The sequence below is a fragment of the Protopterus annectens genome, chromosome 6.part0 (assembly GCF_019279795.1).
Source record: "Protopterus annectens isolate FY-2018-M chromosome 6.part0, PAN1.0, whole genome shotgun sequence".
Taxonomy (NCBI): domain Eukaryota; kingdom Metazoa; phylum Chordata; order Ceratodontiformes; family Protopteridae; genus Protopterus; species Protopterus annectens.
The window spans coordinates 477,515,558-477,535,280 of NC_056737.1; positions in this window are offsets into that span (position 1 = coordinate 477,515,558).

The following is a 19,723-nucleotide window of genomic DNA, read 5'->3' on the forward strand; positions in this document are numbered from 1 at the left end:
AATTAAATGCATTTTGAAGACCAGCTAACAACAAGAGCTGCAAGATTTTAAAAGATATTTAATGATTTTAAAAATGTAAAACTTTCCCCTGGTTAAAACCTAAGCAGTGATTATCATCAGCAACCGAGAGCAGCATTGCCATGATGCCTAAGAAAAACAGACTTCCGCTAAGTGTTGCCTTCATGAATGAACTTGATATTACTGGTTTACCAAGTGAATCTTTTTCTTCTCAGCAACAACTTGTGATCATTAGTATTGTGACATCTCTTCTATGTAATAGAAGTGAGACTTCATCCCTCTTATGGACCCCCTTGCTACAAGGTCACTATTGCATCTACATAATCACTTGAATGTCAGTCATCTACATTGAGGGATGCCATAAGTGGTCAAAAGAAAAAATTTTTATTCAGTCAACATCCAGTAAATGTGCACTTACCAGAAAAAAAAATGACTGAGACTGCTCCAAATATCTGAAAAAAATGAAGATGAAGTTAACATTGGACTATAAATGAGGCTTTGGTCTAATAGGAGGTTGAAAATGAACACTTTTTGGCTAATTTAGCTTCTTGCATTACTGAGCATTACATTTAAACTTCTTTGAAAAGGTCTGGTATTTGATCCTTTGGTAAAAGGAGATCTGAGTGAGATTCTTACTGAACTTAAACAGTGTGTTAGAGAAGTTAGTCAGGAATTATTTTGCAATACGTCTGATATTTCTGATTCTGCAAGTAAGCACTGTATCATTTTTTTACTGTCAATTAACATGTGGTTAATGTAAGTTATAATTTATGTGAACATCAAATATATGAAGGTTTTATGAATAGTGCTAGTAAAGAATGTTATCTATCTAAAGAAGAACAAATGGCACTACATAGTTTACATAGTAATGCCAATCTAATTAAGAAAGCAGAAAACGGTGATGCCAATGTCTTAACTGTAACGCAGCTGACAGTCATATCTATTAATTATCAAATACTGTGGTTTTTGGTGAACTGAATAGTATGTTGTTTGAACATGAACAAACCACATAGAAGGTAAAACAATGTTATGTGAAATACAACTTGAACATATTACTATTGATAAATTATAACTTTATGTATATCACCTTTCCAGTCATACCTGTTTTGCATGGTTTACCCAAAATCCTTAAGACTTTGAGTTGTCCACCAATACAGCCCATACTATAGGGTAGTGAATGGACCACTGAGCCCATTTCAGTGTATTCTGAGCAAGTATTACAACTGTTTTTACAGCATGTTAAAAGTTTGTATTAGGGATACTAATGATTCTTTGAGTAAATTATACTTATGACATCAAGGTATGGATATAAATAATGCTATACTTGTAACTTTGGATATAAATTATTTATTTACCATTATTCCTAGTAATTATGGGGTTTAAGCTGTGAGCAGCATTTATATAGATATAATATTATCACTTTCCAATAAATATAAACCATAAGCATGCTTTTGGATGTTGTTTTATGTAATATATTTATGTTCCTTGATATACTTTACCATTGCACATTAGGAGTAGCTATGTGTCTATGCTAATATAATACTTTCCATCTGGAAGGACACATATATTTAATTTTAATAGCCAATACAATTATTTTATAATATTTTACAATTACTTTGTAGATTGATACAGATTCATGATATAGTTTGGATACACAGAATTATTGTATGAATTTAATTTCTATGTAGTGTTACTAATTTTTATAAATAACACCTTATTTGGCTGATAATTATTTAGATGCATGTCTCTAAGGTGGCAACATTATTGTTACTAAAATTGTTTACTAGAGATGTGTGAACTGACAGGTATTCACATAAAAATAGCATGTATGCTAAATATGTATTTAATGGGATTGTATGTGGACCAACCAACATAACATCTGGCTGAAATTCTTACCAAGGAACCCAAAAAGGACCCAGACAGCTAGTACAACTAAAAATTCCATGTTATTTAATTCAGAACCAAAGTTGGTTTAGCCCTTCTTGTCCATAAAACTTGGACGTCATCAGAACCCTTTCAGACTTCCAAAAAGTCAGTTTAAATCAACATTTGATTCTGTTATTTGGGATTGTGAATGGACAATCCATAGGAACTAGTAATTTAAATGCCTGCATTGTTGACTGTATGTGAAATTGACAGGATGACATTTTTTGTATTGGGGGTAATGATAAATTACTACAATGAAAACAAAGTACTTTCAGACTGCAGTACTATTTGTAAAGCATAACTCTTTGATAGTATTACAAATGGAGATTTTTCTTTTGATCACTTGGGTACCTCTCAGATACATAATGAAATGCAGTAGGACTAGACAAATAACTGATATTAGGAAGAATTGGTCAATATTGTATTCTCTCCTTGAGTTAAAATGAAGTTATTGGTGATCCCCCCAGATTTATTGTAAAAGAAACAAGAATTTGAGATAAGATGTTTTTATAAGGATACGCATGTTCAAGAAGAACTTAATATTAGCAATGACTACTGTTCTATGCTATAATTGTTACTTTTGTAATTTTATTGACAGTAACAATATTTTGAACAGCCAGTTCATTTTAAGAATTTTGTATTCAAGTATTTTACTAATTGTATATTGAATACTGAAGTATATTTATCCACTTGTAAAAATGTTCTTGTTTCCATGTAGGCAAAAGTAATAAAAAACTGAAAGAGAAGATCTCTAATCATGTAGAAGAATTAGCATTAATGCACCAGCAAAAAATGTGGAAAATGATAGTCAACACATAATTTCTGAATCACTTTAAAAATAATCACAGCAACACAAAGGTGGTAACATTGTTCTTTGTCCAGAACATATTGAGCATAAGTTGAAAAATTTTGGTCCTCAAGGGATGGAATATGAAGAGACTGAATAATCGGATGTAAAGGCTTCTAGATTGATAAACAGCAATATGCAATTGATGAAAATATGTAGATTTTTGTTTTCTGGGCTTTGCAGTTTAAGAAGAAATTTGTCTTTCAGAGCTGTGCATAGTATTCATTCACTATGCATGCATTGTTAAGTTTTGAACACATTAAGAATGCAATCTTTTCATTTTCTGCTTTGGACCAAACAATTGTTTTCATGACTAGAATTTAAGCAACACACTTTGTAATGGCATGCATTTGCATATGATTTTGAGTGGTATGATCACATAATGTTTGTCAGGGCAACTTCTGGTTCTAAATGTTTGTCATGAAAGATTATATCTGAACTTGATCAATGTCTCACACAAATATTTAAGAGGAGACTTTATTCAGATATATAGGGTGTTTATAGATAACTACCATTGAGAATGTTTGGGGTTATCAAAGAATACCAGAAAATTATTTTGACATCTTGTGTAGGAGATTATATATGAATGAGAGATGTACTAATTGGTTTTCCGAGACAGCAGGTAATGCATGGAGCAGACTACTAAATTATATTAATGCAAACACTAGTTTAAATATTTTTAAGAACAACTTGAATACATATTGTGAAAATAACTACTATATTGGCAGGCTTGAGGGGCATTATTGCTTGTAACTGAAATATTTCTATGTATATGTGAATTGCAATTTGGAAGTCAGTAAATGGAGAAAATATTTTGATACAAGTTTTTTTTTAAGTCATTGAATTAGTGGGTAACGCATCATATGAACTGAGTCTATCCTCCTCCTCAAACTCTTTTTTTACCAATTTTTTTTCTTCATGAGGTTAGGGTATTTCATCATCTGCTGCCACTTCCATCGAGTCAGTGTTACTCTTCTACCTTTTCTGATTGTCATGCCTAACTAACTGTATCAGGCCTTCTGTCACACAATCACCTTCTCTTTTGACATAATTTTCTCTTGCCTTCTTCTTGCCTCTCTTAAATCTTCAACAAATCATCTGTTTTCCTGTATAGTTCCAAGTAAAAACGAGTCTTGTTTTTTCTGTCTTTGAAGCAGGTGGTGATTATGATGTATGAGCAGTTCTTTATGCAAAAATGAGAGAATTTTCAGGCAGAGTTTTAGATCACACACAAGATCTTTGTGTTCATTGTTAGGGCACAAGAAAGCAGTTTAGAGGAAATGGCTTGTAGAAAAAATACTGATGCTGGTTAGTTTGTTATTGTGAATGTTTAAATTAAAGCAAAGCGTAACTCGGTAAAATAAATGACAGAATATGGACATGCATGTGGGTTTGTTGGCTGGCTCTGTATTACCAAAGGAAAGAGAGACTGTTTCTATAATATGGTATGGCAAACGTGTGGTTGTTAAATCTTTTGTTGTATGGTAAACTTCTGATTATTTAACTTTAATTGTTTCAAACACCAGCTTTTACTGCAGTTCTGATGAAATCCAATGTGACAATCAAAGTAACAGTGAGACTGATGCTTACAATTATAACTGCCAAAGAGAAATGGCAGTGCTTGAGAACTGACAGTAGATGTGGAACTCTTGTAGGAGCATACAGGACATTATGGGGTTAGCCAATGTAGCCTTTTAACAATGTTTTTGAAAGACAAAGCTGGAGAGTTTTGTGTACTCAGCAAGTGATTTCAGCCTGAATGTATTGTCTTTACAAAGATATGGCTACAATTACATCTGAGTGCTACATCAAATTGATTAAAAGAAGAAATGTTGTTGAATTTTTTCTATGAGTACTATATAAATAGCAACATTAGAGATCTGCTTATAATGAGTCTGAGTTTTGGCCATTTTAAATTTTGGACTTGTAAAATATTACATGAATATTTGCATTCTACTATTTTTTCTATTAGAATAAAGTATTTGGACTTTAAATTCCAAACAGTTAGCTACAAGTTGTAAAACAGTGACATGGCTAACGCTGCTACCTCACAGGGGTCTATGTTAAAACATCAAAGGTTGAATTAGATAAAGCATTATTCAGTGAGGCGACAACAGCAAATGTTTGTTTAAACAAATGTCTCTTTCAGGGAAAATTAAAATACTGAATAACATTAGCTGGTCAACTGCAATTAAAGCCTACTTACTATGTTATTCACCGTTTTAATTTTCACTGAAGGAGACATTTGCATAAGCAAACATTTGCTGCTGTTGTCTCGCTGAATAGAGGTTTGCAGCATACAACCTTCGATGTTTTAAGATAGACCCATCTCACAGCTCTTAGTTCTTGCAGCTGGTTTCCAAGTGGGATGCCTTTAGTGTGGTCCCTATGTCCTCCATTTATCCATGTGCTTTATCTTTGGGTGTTCTGGTTTTCTTCCACATCCCAAAGATGCCCATTAAGTAAATTGGTGATCCTCTAAACTGCCTGTATTTGTGTCTGTATGTGCATGTGTCCTATGAAAGACTGGCATCCTGTTTAGCTAAGGTTATCCGCCTTATGCATATTGCTTGCCATGACAGGCTATTCCCTTGTGAACCTTGAACATCATAATTCGGGTTGCTAAGAACGGGTGAATACATTTATCTGTACTGAAGTGTATTGGCCATTGCATGCTGCATAATCTAGCTGTTCTTTTACTACCACATCCAGTTTTTCATTGTACTTGAAAAGCACAATGAACTTTACAATGCTTCAAACCTTTCCTTATGTGGAATGTCTACTTTTTCATATATCTAAGTTAAGTCGACCTTTTGCAGCAGGGACTGTCTTGAATGTTCACTTAGTTTCCAGTCTGAGTCTTGCCCTCTGAACCTTATAACATTTCCTCTGCAGGCATCCTGACACATGCAATAAGTAATCATCAGCATACCTCCATCATGTGAAATCTGGCTAAGCTTCTTGCTTCACATATCTAATAATTTGATGCCTCAATAAGCTAAATCACCAATATGTTAAACAATTTATTTTTAAACACCTTTATGAAATTTTGACATTTAATCAATGACATATGTACACACTAAATGCATATTAAGAGCTGTCATTTTATGTATTATTCACTGGGTTTCTTTATTAGCAGTTATCATCCACTACAGACATTGCATAAATTGTTAAATTCTTGCCTTCCTCACTCCTCCTCCTGAACACTATTCTGCATGTATTGTTCTCAGAAATTCAATTTATTTATATGTAATTTGCTCCTTCCCTTTTCTAAAATACCACCTCCAATTTTATGTCCTTTACAATATCCTTTAGTTCTGTTAGAGGTGGTTAAAATTTTGGCTTCCATTTTCTAGTAATTGCTTTTTTGAAAGCCAATAGCATTAAACTTAGAAAGGCCTTATGTCTGGGCAGGTCTAGTACCATTAACTGAAATTACTCTTACCCAAAATCCAAAATCCCGAGATGACTCCACTGAAACGTTAATAAGCCGAAGCAACGAACTGCCAAAAAATTTAACATGGAAACTATCCATTTGGCCACAAGGACACAAAATAAAACAACAAAAGCAAATTAAACCCATTCAAATGGTGGGCTTCGCCCCCACACCCCCTAACTAAATATACCAACTCCAAGATCGCACTATAAATTATCGGCAGTTTGTTGCTTCAGTTTATTAACGTATCGGTAGAGTCATCTTGGGATTTTGGATTTCAAGTAAGTGTAATTCTGGTTAATGATAGTAGACCCATCTGGGCATTTCAGATCCTACAGCCCTGTTTGAAAGAATCATTTCCGTAGTTACAATAATTGACTCCCCCAATATTTCTCACAAAGTACTCTATAGGAAGATTTTAAAATTTGCCAACTTATTACATTCCCAGAAAACATGTTCCCAGTTACCTCTCTCTGTCTCATCACACCCCCAGCATTTGCTATCTACCTATAGGAAAGTTCTCTGAAATTTGCTAAGAGTACGTAAATACCTATCCAAATACTTCCAAAGAAAAATCCTTAACTTTCAGGACTTTGTATACCTGTAAGACATACAAATACCCTTCTATTGTTCCTTTGTATATTGCATTTCCAGTCTCTCTAACTAGTCTTTTAACCTCCTTTGATTAATAGTTACCCTGCAATATTTTACATACCCTACTAAATTTCCCTTTTTTAAATAGTGACTTCTGTTCTAGACAAAGCACTTCCCCAGTCCTTTCTCCTTGTCTATGCTCTTTTATAAATCCCTGTAAGGAACACAGTCTCTAATCTGCAGCTCAGATTTCTGCTTGGGCTTATCCCACTCTATTTTCTTTCCTCCGTAGTTATTTTCTCTCAATACCTTGGCTAATTTTCTACAGAAAATTCCAGCTCCCTCTTAACTATTCTCTATATCTCTAATTGTAGTCAGCCCTGTTGGCAAAATCTCCTTTCTCCATTCCTTTGTTGGCTTAGTTCTTAGACCATTTTCTGCTACTTTATGAATGTAATAATCTATATGGTGGTGGTTGTTCTCATTAAGGACTTGCATCCAAAATTTTACTATCTCATACTACCACTTGAACTCCACTTACCCCTTCACTCCACCCCCACTTAATAGGTTCATAGGTTCACAGGTAGGTACTAGGCTATCGACCCTAGGGCCTATAGAAGCCTAGCCAAAAAGATACCCTGGCTTTTCTCACCCAAGAAAATTATTTTCCTGTGCTCCTGTCGAGCAGAGCCATAGAGGTGATCCCCAGGGGTGAATTTCCTATTTCCCATCCAATCATCAAGATTTTTCTTGAAGAGTGCTAATGAGGAGCTTTGTTTGATATAGACAGGTAGTTTGTTCCAGAGTATGGGAAGTCTCTGGGACAGGAATCTATCTCTCCAGCATGTGGTGACAAGGTTTAGGTCTCTAGAGCGTGTAGCTCGGAAGGATTGGGATTTCTTTAAGTGGAGTATGTCCAACAGCTCTAGGTTTGACATAGCTTTGTATGTTAGGCAGAGATCACCTCTGAGTAGGCGATATGCGACGGAGTAAATCTGGAGTTTTTTGAGACGGTCTGCGTAGGGCATCTGTTTGAGGCCGGTAATCATCTTTGTGAGGTATTTCTGCAGCCTTTCCAGTTGTTGTAGATGTCTTGTGAGGTACATACCAAAAGGGGCATTGTACTCTATAATGGGTCTAATGAGTGATGAGAAGAGGGGAACAATGACCTCTTTTCTCCTGGATGAGAAACCTTTTGTGATGAGTTGTGCCACGTAGAAGGATTTCCTGACTACTGTGGCAATGTGATTATCAAAGGAGAGACTACTGTCCACCTGTGTCCCAAGGTTTCTTATCACACTTTCGGTGGTAGCTCATGGGTACAGAGTTTTTACCAAAGGGGATGACAATGCCCTTTTTGGCACTGAGCTTGAGGCCATGGCTTTGACACCAGGCATCTGTCTCAGTGAGGCCCTTTTGTAGGATGTCCACATTCTTAGGAGTTTCAGTTATGGCTCCTAGTTTGCAGTCATCTGTGAACTTCATTAGCCAAAGACCTTCTGTGTAAGCCTGTACTTCAGAAAAGTAGATACCAAACAGGAGAGGACCCAGGACTGAACCCTGTGGTACTCCACTTGTCACTGGCCTGAAGTCGGATTTGGAGTCTGCTACTTTTACAGTGTGGGTTCTGTCAGTGAGCCAGTTGGCAACCCATCTTGTGACATAGGCATTTATACCTAGTTTAGTGGGTTTATCTATAATTCCAAAATGGGGGATGATGTTAAACGCCTTGGCGAGATCTGGATAGGCTGTGTGAACCACCTTATCTTCATCTTCGGCTTTGGTAACTGCTTCAAAGAAATCTATCAAGTTTAGGAGACATGATCTGCCTTTTACAAACCTGAACTGGGTGGGGTCCAGAGTTTGGAGATTACCAATGTCTTTGTTTATAAGTTCCATGATGATATGTTCCATGGCCTTGCAGACCAGACTCGTTAGGCTAATGGGGCAGTAGTTCTCAGGGTCCAGGGTGGCTCCCCTTTGTGGAGTGGGATAACTGTCGCTGTGTGCCATTCAGTGGGCACAAAGCCTGAGGAGAGGCTATGATTCAACATGGTGCTTATGTGGGGTGCCAGTTCATTCTGTAGTTCATGTAGAACACAGCCTGGGATGTTGTTAGGTCCCATGGATGCTGTGTTCTTGGCTTTGGAGAGTGTGGTTTTTACCTATGCAGCCGTGATTACAGGAACTTTGCATTCTTCCAGTATAGAGGTGGGCCCTTTAAAGGGTGGGGGTGGGGTGGGGGTAAAGTTAGCACTGAACCTATCTGCCAGGATGTTGGCAATATCAGTTGGTTCTGTATATTTAGTGCCATTGTGCTGTAACTCAGAGCATATCTGAGTGTTGCCATTGAGATTCTTGACATAGCTATAGAATGCTTTCTGGTTGTCTTTAGAATCAGTGGCAATTTTGTTTTCATAACTAGCTTTGGAGGATTTTATGAGGGATCTAAGCTTCTTACTGAGGCTGGCCAGGGAGTTCTTCCAGCCATGGGATTTTACTCTTTCGCAACAGTTTCTTTCTTCTGTTGTAGAGTTTTATTTATGGCAGGGGACTACCAGATTGGCTTCCTTTTTTTGGAGGATAGCATCTTGGTTCTGTTAGGGATAGCATGATCTATGCACTCGTGTAAGTGCTTATAAAGTGCATTTCTGTAGGATTCAGCAGTTGTACCTCTATTGTCTGTCTGCATGGGTGTTGTGAAGTTTGCCACTTCTGTCTTAAGAAGTGTGAAGTTGGCTTTGAAGAATTTTTTTACGGTGGTTTCCCTAATGGAGGGTGGGGGTGGGATGGAGATGTCTAGGCTGATTAGCTTGTGGTCAGATCTGACAAATGAAGAACTGACCTCTGGTGTGGAACACCAGTCAACCATGTTGGTAATGACCAGGTCTAGGATATTGCTGCCTCTGGTGGGGGTGTGGATAAGTTGATCCAAGGTGTTGGAATTTATGAATTCCAGAAAACATTGAGCAAAAGAGTTGGTACATGAGTAGTTTTCCCAGTTAATGGTGGGGTAGTTGAAATCACCCATTGTTAGGGTGTTGAGTTGTAGCCTAATATTTTCCAGTTTATCAAGAAATGAGGAGTGGGAATCCTGGGGCATGATGAGGGATCTGTAGCAAATTACAATTTGGATTACAGTCTTGCCCAGAGTTAGTTGCACTTGGATAATCTCGGATGCATTATGCTGAACAACTAGCCTGGAGGTGTGGATATCCTTAATGAATATGGACACACCTCCACCTTTAGTGTTTTGGTCCAGGTAAGGTGGCCAAAAAGTGTGGTATGAATTATAGCATGGTATGTTAATGTTCTCCATTTTAAGGAGTGCCTCAAGTGAATGCATTTTGAGATTTAGACTTCTAGCATTGAGTAGCATTACCCTCAGATTTTGCTTGCTTGTACCAGTTATGGTGGTGAATTTTTCATTTGAACCTTGCCTAAAAAAGGCACTATAGTGGTGGCAAGAGCCTTAGCCAGTATCCGAAATCCCAAGGGCGACAGGTGCAAGCCATCTCTGGCAAAGCATCATGGTCTGTCGATCATATCATCCCAGGCAGACAGATACTAGATCCCCTTAGACCGACACCAGAAGCTTAGCCAATTGTTGAAGACAATCATTTTGTCCTTGTACTGTGGTATCATTCTGGGTGATGGCAGGATGCTACTCAAAGCTAGGGTCATACCTGCCTGGACTAAAAGATCCTCCATGTCTCTTTTCATGTAGTCCAGGGAAGTATGTCTCAGGTCATTCACACCAAAATGGACAATGACAGAGTAATATTTGTACTTGTTGTGGGGTGACCTGAATGTGTACGTTATGTGGCAGATCCTTGCACCTGACAGGCAGCTGACAGCAACTTTCTCCTTGTTTAGCCTGGTGAGTGGAACATCAGTGTGCTTGACTATAGAGTCACCTATGACTAAGGTGTTGGGTACGTTGTTATGCCTTATGGGCTGTGGTTGAGTGGCACACTGAGTTTGTGGGCTATGTGCCATTTGGGTTGTTTTGGGGAGGGTGGAGGTTGCATGCGTTTCTGCTTTGGAGGTCTCTATTGCTTGATCAGATTTTTATTGAGAGCCTCCATGAATGTAGGTGTGTGTTTTGCGTTGCTGTGTGTGTGTTTTGGTGGTGAAGGTTTTGAGGGACTATGTGATGAGTGTGGTGTGGTGCAAGTGTTTACCTTCTCCTCTTGACTGTCTAGTCCAGTCTTGGGTGAAGAGATCTTTGCTTCCAGTTTGGCTATATAAGTGCATCTCTCACAGGTTGTAGTGTTGGGTGGTAGGAGGAGAGGTTTGTCTGTGTACATGAGGCAATTGCTGCATTGTCCCAAGATGCCCAGATTCATCAGGTAGACAGGAGAAAACACCGGGAGCTGACCCTTAGACATGCCTGGATAGGTGCTTATTTATTAAGTACTAAAAACTGTTTTCCTCTGGACAAGTGAGGAAAGTTGAGTGCTCTAGTAATTTGCAGCTTATTTACTGCTTACAATGAGTTCTGAATAAGTGCTGAGCTCAAAGAAACAGATTTGAATGCTAAAACTAAAAAAAATTGGCTAGTTCTAAGGGAAAATTTGAAGAGCAGACTTTATGGCGCTGGGAATAGTTTAACCCTAGCTAAGCTGCGATGCATACAGTGTATTATTATTATTATTTTTTTTAATATAAACACTAGCAAATGAGGAAACTGATTTAAACAAATTAACCAATAAAAAGCTAAATCATTATCATCCTTTCCCACATTGATTTATAACCTTCTGCTCATGGTCTGTATATGAAGCTTAAATGCATAGCTCTAAAGCAGCCCTAAAAATCAGGTAATTCTAAATCATCTTGTTCTATGAACAGAACAAACGTATCACATTTAATTTTTGCCCTATTCCCCCTGAAGCAAATTTCTTCATCCCTTATTATTGTCCACAACTTCTTCTCTGGTTGATAAAATATTTTTGACCTGTATATAAAACCTAAAGGGACTAGAAACACTTTCACTTCTTATATCTCCCTATCCATACCCATAATCAAGAGCTTTCAGTTTCCCACCTTTTATTATTTTTTGTTTGTTGTCTTTTCACATATATACTTAACTGACATAACAGGCACTTTTCAGTCCATAAACCTAAATACTTATGTCCCATAAGTATGGGTTTTGCTAAAACAAGTCATGTTTGAGTATAGTTTACCATTATAACCTTTTTTCTTCTTCATTTATTTTAGTTTCTGGAAAGACTTGAAGCTGTCTTAAAATGTTCCACAACACCAAAATGTCCTTTTCTGGATTTAGCAGGTACAAAATAATATCATTTGCAAATAAAATAACGTGATTTACACACCAGTTATAGCCTTAGAGTCCCTTATTTTGTTTACCAATGTCACTTAATATAAAGAAAAAAAAGGAGAAAGTGGACTCTCCTGTCTGGTTCCTCTGTTCAAATGCAGTTTGTCAGAGAGGACCCCCTACATTATTATCTTCCCACCGATCCTTAATGTAAACTGTTATTTAACCTTAACAATCTATTAAAGTAAGCAAATGATACCAGCACTCTACTCACAACATGCCATCTGATCCCACTGAATGCTTTTTAAGCATCAAGACCCACCAACAGTAGTGATGTTGCTCTATTTATATTGTCAAATGTTTTGCCTCTTCTCCACAAAAACACATTGGTCTACATTCTTAGCAACACATTTAGCATTCACTTATATAGTATAGACATAAAAACTTTATACTCATGGTTTAAAATCGAAATGGGTCTAATATGAAGCTGGCTCTGAAGGCTTTTTACCCACATTGGGTAATAAAGCTACCACAGTTCTCTACCAAGATGCTGGTATCGCTACCTTTTAATATATTGGTAAGCATAACTTCCAGAGGAAGTACCATGTATTCCTAGACACTTCCTTGCTGGTTTGATTATACAGCACCATTTTATCTCATCTTTTCCTGCCTTGGCTATTAATTGTTAAGCCTTATCTGCCTCTAACCTTGGCATAATTAAATCTTCTATAAATATTTTCATTTGTGCATTTTCCTGTTTTCCACATTCCTCTGCTTTATATACATTTTCATAAAATTTTCAAAATATACAATACCTCTGTATGAGTCTAATTATTTTCCTGTTATAGGCTCCATAAGTTTGCAACAATACTTCTTGCACTTTCTCTTTCCAAACTCATTATGCTAAATGTTTGTGTGTGATGGAGCTGAAAATTCTTGTTAAGTGATCACTTTCTAAATTTCGTCTTGTCAGTCATTTCATGGGTGCTGCTCTTGGTAATTTAAATAACACTGCTCATATTGAGTCCTAGCAAGAGAGAAAATGTCTCAATGACCTTGGCACCAAAACTAAAAATCACAAGTGAATTCAAAGGACAAGGCCTCAGCAAATATACCCGACTCATTAAATTGTTACAGGCAACTTAGAAATGCATGTTAAGTCTTTCAAAGAAAGCAAAAAACATTACTATTGTTGTGGTAAGGTGCTTGAATTTGCATTACTGGCACTAATGTAATATGCCTTCCAGTGCATTCTTACCAACAGTAATTGAAACATGTGCATTTTTATTTTTCCATACAAACACACTTGTTTGCAGGAGGAAGTTGTGATTTAGTGATATTTTTCCAGCACCAACATCTTCTCTGCTTATATGGTTCATAACTGCATACTTGCTAGTATAAAATGATTGGCTATTAACTGTAACCCAACCATAGACATTGTTAGTGGTTTGCTGAAAAGACAGAATGCTTGTGACAGCAAAACCAATTTTTATATTTTCTGTGTACTTGGTCATACAGGTAGGTCACAAATGTATAAGTTAAATAATCAGTATAAGCAGAAACTGCAAAAATATATATTTTTTGCCTTTTTTGTTGATGTATACAATACAAACTCCATGCAACATAACAGGTAGTTATTACTAATTTATATTTTGTTTTAATCATAAATGACATACTAAGGCAATTTCATTTCTTGGCTAAACATTATCTTTCCCTCTTTGCAATCTCTGACCTCAGAAAATGAAATTAAAATGCCCTGCCCTGCCCTACAATATCTTATTTCCATGCACTTAAAATAACACTTGTGAGAATTGCTGATTACTTTCAGAATCTGCATTCATACTGCTTTTATTTTACAGTGATTCTGACAGGCTTGTATTTAGTATACTTTTTCATGTGCTGTAATGAGTCCTTTCTTTCAGCTGCAGAGCATGCTTGCATTAAGCTGCCTTTTATTAAGGACTTTCAGAAGACTTTCCATGTTTGCTCCTTCTGTTATCTAGAGATGTCACATTTCATGGCCTTCAGCATCAGCTGCACTCATCTGTAAAGTCTGTCACTCCGGAGACTCAATAGATTTATGACCCCAGTGGAAGAGAAAATGGCAAAGCCATGTTCACATCAAAGGTATGAGTAAATATGCCTATGCATGCAATATTTGCATGGTGTAATAACTTACAAATCTGAGTAGAATCCTTCGGAGATGTCTGTTGCCATGACGATGGTGGCTGGCACAGATGTTTCCACTCCTCTAAAATGAACAACCAGTGTGACGAAAAACACATTTCTAGAGCAACAGCTACTCATAATAAAGCAACTTGTGCAAGTACAGACCTTACATCATTTGCAACTTTTCAGGCCGATGAAAGTCCTTCATTGACTGTATTCTGTGGCACAGTAAGTGCAGATTTTTCCACACATCTGAAAATACAGATATGAAGGAAGACATACTATAAAGAGGTAATGTCTTCATACAGTACTACCCGTATATACTGTTAATTCAGAAAACAGTTGTGATCCACTGCAAAAAATTTACAAAGAAAGATATTTTAATGATACCTTTGTATGTAATAAGGAAAATCTGGATTAACAGATGGTCACTTTTATATAATTTTGCTTAGGACTGGGAATCTGCAAGCCAAGAAATATATTTTGTGCACAGAAAAGTACTGAAGTTTAGATAGACTCATAGAGTTTACAAGGCAGAGCTAAGTCAGTGGACCATAATCACTTTGCCAATACTTGCCCTAATATTGCACCTCCTGCCTCCAAGAGAGTAAAAGCAGGTCTGGGCCAGGATGAATTTATGATGACCTATCAAGACATAAAGACTTGCCTTAAAGTGAAGGAAGTGTGGGTATCACTCTGGTAAGTAACATAAGATTACTCCTGAGGAGAGGTGATTACTGAACAATGACTGTAGCCTTCCAGTGTGTCTTATTTATTTGTTGAGGAGCTGTAAGTCTCTAGTTCAGACCTTTGTGGAGCCATTTGGTTTGTGGAGGTGTAGGAAATCAAAGAAGGTTTGGCCTTTTATTGCACTGACATAAATCATGCAAGCAACTGTAAGACAAAGATATGGGACTGAGCTTCAAGCCTGTCTTGGTACTTGTAAGACTTTAATTAAGTGGATGTTTTTTTTAGTTTGGAACTTCTGGGATCTTTCTAGCTGGGTGATATGTCTGTACAGATACATAATAAAGGTGGAATGGTTTTCTATAATTGGTTTGATCAGGGCAGAAAAGTTATTATGAGGAGGGTCGTACCAACATATACTTATACTACCTTCTTGCCAGGAAGATAGTGTATGGATGTGCTTTTAGTAAATCATGATACACTTTACTTCCTTTCAGCACATACGTACAATTTCCTGAAATAAACATGTAGTGATACTTGGTTAATACATTTCTGATATATGTGGTACCTTGATGCGATAACTGACATCCCAATCTGTTGTATTCATTATGCGTTTTAATTCCGGTCACTCATATGACTGATGCAGTCTACACAAATGGTTTTGCTTCACATCCTCACTGTGGAAAGCTCAAGTTTTATATAGGTCTGCTTTACTTTTGTATCATTCTTAACTGGGTAGAAGCAGTTTTACAAAGCTTTGTACTGCTGCTTAAAAGGTGGATATAACTTTATTTTCAGTAGATAACCAAAACTCTGTGTACAGACAGAGCAGGAACTAAATATTTAACTCAAAAAATAAACAGCCTCCAAAAAGTCACCAAAGGAAAGTTTTATAACCAAGTGACATTCATTGAGTGATAGCTTTTGCCCATACAATACAAATGGACTTCATCAGAACAAACATACCAGCAAGTTTAAAAACTCTTACACAGGTCATATGATCAGTAAGACCAAACCAAAACTAAAATCAGTTAGAAATATCCCACAGTTAATTAAACCCAATTAATTGAATCTAGCTGCCTGCTTGGCTTAAAGAAATAGACATGCATAAATTAAAATAGCTAGCAGTTGATAAAGACTATTGTACATCATTTCTTCAAAAATACAGTGTTAAATTGACACCAAAAATATTTAACACAGTCAATACTTGATTAGCTCTCAAGTTTTTAAAATTGATATTTAAGTTTAAGAATTACAATGCTAAAAGCAACACTGCAAATTATTAATCATAACAAACAATGACAAGTTGTTACATACTATAGCAGCATAACCACGGAAGGGCAATACAGAAATCATAACTTTGCCACCCTCTGTTTTAGTACAGGCAATAAAGGAAGATAATTATTCAAACCTGGCAGTTCAGTGGCATTCAACTTGAGATGCCGCAGCAACTCTTTGTATTCTATTTTGTTTCCCCACGAACTGGCCCATCAAAAATAATAAAAGAAAATTGCTTGAAGGCAGCATAAACAGGTGAATGCCTGTACAATGCAATGTTGGTATTGTCTTTCAAAATATTAATAACATAATATCAATTGTGCTCATATATGCCCCTTTTGAGGGTCGGTTCTGTCTTGCCAACACAAAAGATAGGACATGCAGAGCAAAGGGTCAAATAAACAAACCCTTTGATATTGCAGTTTCCTTTAAATGAATGTACTGTAGATTTTAAACTGTTATTAAGACATAAAGTCACATCTTCACAAATGTAGCTACACTGGTTACACATACCACACTCTAGTACCTTTCTTAATGATGGCAGCATCATTGTAACTTGAATAGGTTTCCACAAAATTCTTAATATTTCTTGCTTTTTTGTAAACAAAGTAAGGTGTGTTCCCACCAGTACTGGAAATAGAACCTTCTTATTACTTCCTCTACTATATGCGATCCCACATTATACTGTAAAACTAATGCCCACTGACATGAATCTACACTATCTTTTAAGGTCTGCCCACCACTGGATAGGGAAGTATTGGGTAACAATGAATCAAATTGACCAATGATGTCTGTACCTAGTCCTAAAGAGACTTTTCCATCACGTGAAAGCTGTTTTTTTTTTTCAAACCAATGCTGAGGAAGGGGATGTGTTTGTTACCCCAACCAGCTAAAATGTCTTTACTTATTTCCTTAATAAGGGACCTGGGGTAACCTCTACCAATAAACATATCCTCCAAAATCCTCTTCTCCCTTTCACAGTTATCCTTGTCTGAGACCATTCTGGCCAGTCTAATGAACTGGTCCTTAACAAGGCTTCTTTTCTAGGAAAAAGGATGGCAACTACTAAAGTGTAAATAAACATTTGCAAAAGTGGGCTTTCTATAAATTGTAGATGAAAAGCCCACATCCTTTTTATAAATAGTAGCATTCAAAAATTAACACTGCTCAAACCAACTTGGTGTGTAAATCTCAAAAATTCAGTCGTATTGTACTGTAAAAGAATCATTAATCTTAGAGTTTGTCCCATTCCAAAGAATAAAAATATCACCCAGATAATGCAAATAAAGTTTACAATAACTATAAAATTCAGTGTAGAACAGGAACTTGCTTTCCCATGATAACATGACCAGATTTGCAAAAATCAGGGCACAGGTGGCCCCATCTTGACACCTTTAATCTATTTTAAAAATTCTCCTTCAAAATAAATATAATTGTTACAAAGCACAATTTCCATAAAATCCATGATAATTCTAATGTTGTTAGCTGATAAAAAAACTGAATGAAATCAAGGCTTCATGAAAAAGCTCTAAGCCCATCCCCTGTGGGATGCTAGGAAAAAGATCAGCAACATAGATGATCAAAACATAAAAGTCCTTGCCTCATAACTGTGCTTTTAATCTTCCTAAAAAATCTCAAGAATGTCTAAGCATATGCACGTTCTGGTGTTGTATAGGTTTCAAATATCTATTGCAACTGCAAAGGGTGTGGTCTTAGATCCCTATGCAGCCACAATAGGTCTAAACAGAGGCTTAAAAACACACTTGTGGGCCTTAGGGATTCCAAGGACAGTTGTGATAACAGGGGAGGTATTTGACAAGAACTGAAACATAGTAGGTGTAATCTACACCTGCAAATAACAGTCATTAAGGTATTGCTCAATCTTTCTATAAACTAACTTAATTTCTTGAAGCTATAAAGTATCCAAATTATGTAAGATAGAAAACATTTCACCAACTTAATTGATAGTATCAAACAAGACAATCCCGCAACTTAATTGATAGTATCAAACAAGACAATCCCACCACCCTTGTCAGGTTTCATAATTTTTAAAGACTTGTCCTTCCTACATTGCATTTCCAAGACATATTCAGCCTTTGACAAGTTGTGATGTTTAATTATCATACTCTTAGAATAATAGAATTTATATAAATCCTTTCCACAGGTTGAAGTGAACACCTGCACCAAGGGATTCATGGTGGGAATAAAATACTTCTCTTCTTAAAATCGTAACATGCATTGATAGAACGGTGGGTAGACCCCTGAAATTCTATGGCAAGATTGAGTTTCTGAATATAAAGTTTAAATTGAATAAGAGAATCTGCTAAGTCAAAATGTGCAGCTGGAATAAAGGTAAAACCCTTTTCAAGAAGCATAACATGTTAGTTAGTAACCTGCAATCCACTATAGTTGAAGATTTTAAAATTTTTCCTCACCAATACAATTCCATTCTCATTCGTATTGATGTTATTGCTAGTTAGGTTTGGTGAGTGGTACTCGCATTCCTGTTCCTTCCCCAGCATTTTCCTCTTTCCCTTCCTTTCCTGTTGAAGTTCCTGCTTTGATGAGTGGTAGTGAGTGTGATGACCGTGCCCTGGCCCAGCAATCAAGGAGCCTCAATCCTCACCACTAACACCAGGGAGGTCATCTCATAGAAGAGGAAAGGATAACTAATACACACAGTAAAGTACAATTTCCCTTAAGTGCACACAGAGATCACAGTCAGTCAGGGGGTGGTTGCTCCCTTGCACTCCAGGTCCCCAATAAAACTCCCCACTGGCACAGCTATAGGGTCCAGATCTCAGCCTAGCTGGCAAGCTAACCTCCAGTACCCTCTCTGTCCAACCAGTGCTTCGTGTCCCTGCCCAGGTAGCTGACACACCACACACACACTTTGAGAAGAGGTTATACAACCACACAGACCCTCCTGGGAAAAAGGCTGGCACAGGTTCTTCATCTGTGACCCTTTACCCAGGCTATACAGTAGTAATTACTGCCACCACCAGCTAATAAATATCAGCTACTCAAAGGCCCCTTAAAGAGTGTCCAATTACTACTGTGCAATATTATTATCCAACGGTAGTATGACTAACAGTCAAGGCTTACTTTAGAGTGGCGTATTACAATAACCTCTATAAATATGCAATGTACTCTAGAGCTTATCTCTACACAAAGCAGCCTCAGGTCGAAGGTTTTAAAAATATTTAATAATAAATAATTAAAATGCAAGACAAAACTACTACATTACATAGGTATCTAAGAGTTCAAAGATCACACAGAAACTTAAAATAATGCAGTAGGACAGGTCTGATTTCAAAGAAAAATACCTAATTAATCTTTACTAGCTTTAACTATTCCTACATGAAATCACAGTGCTAAAAGGTACATGTGAGCATAAGACAGAGTGCTGATAAGCTGGATATCAAGATCAAAATGCTTCCAGTCTCTTGTGAGAAATAGTATTTAAACATTACTAACAAACATGTTT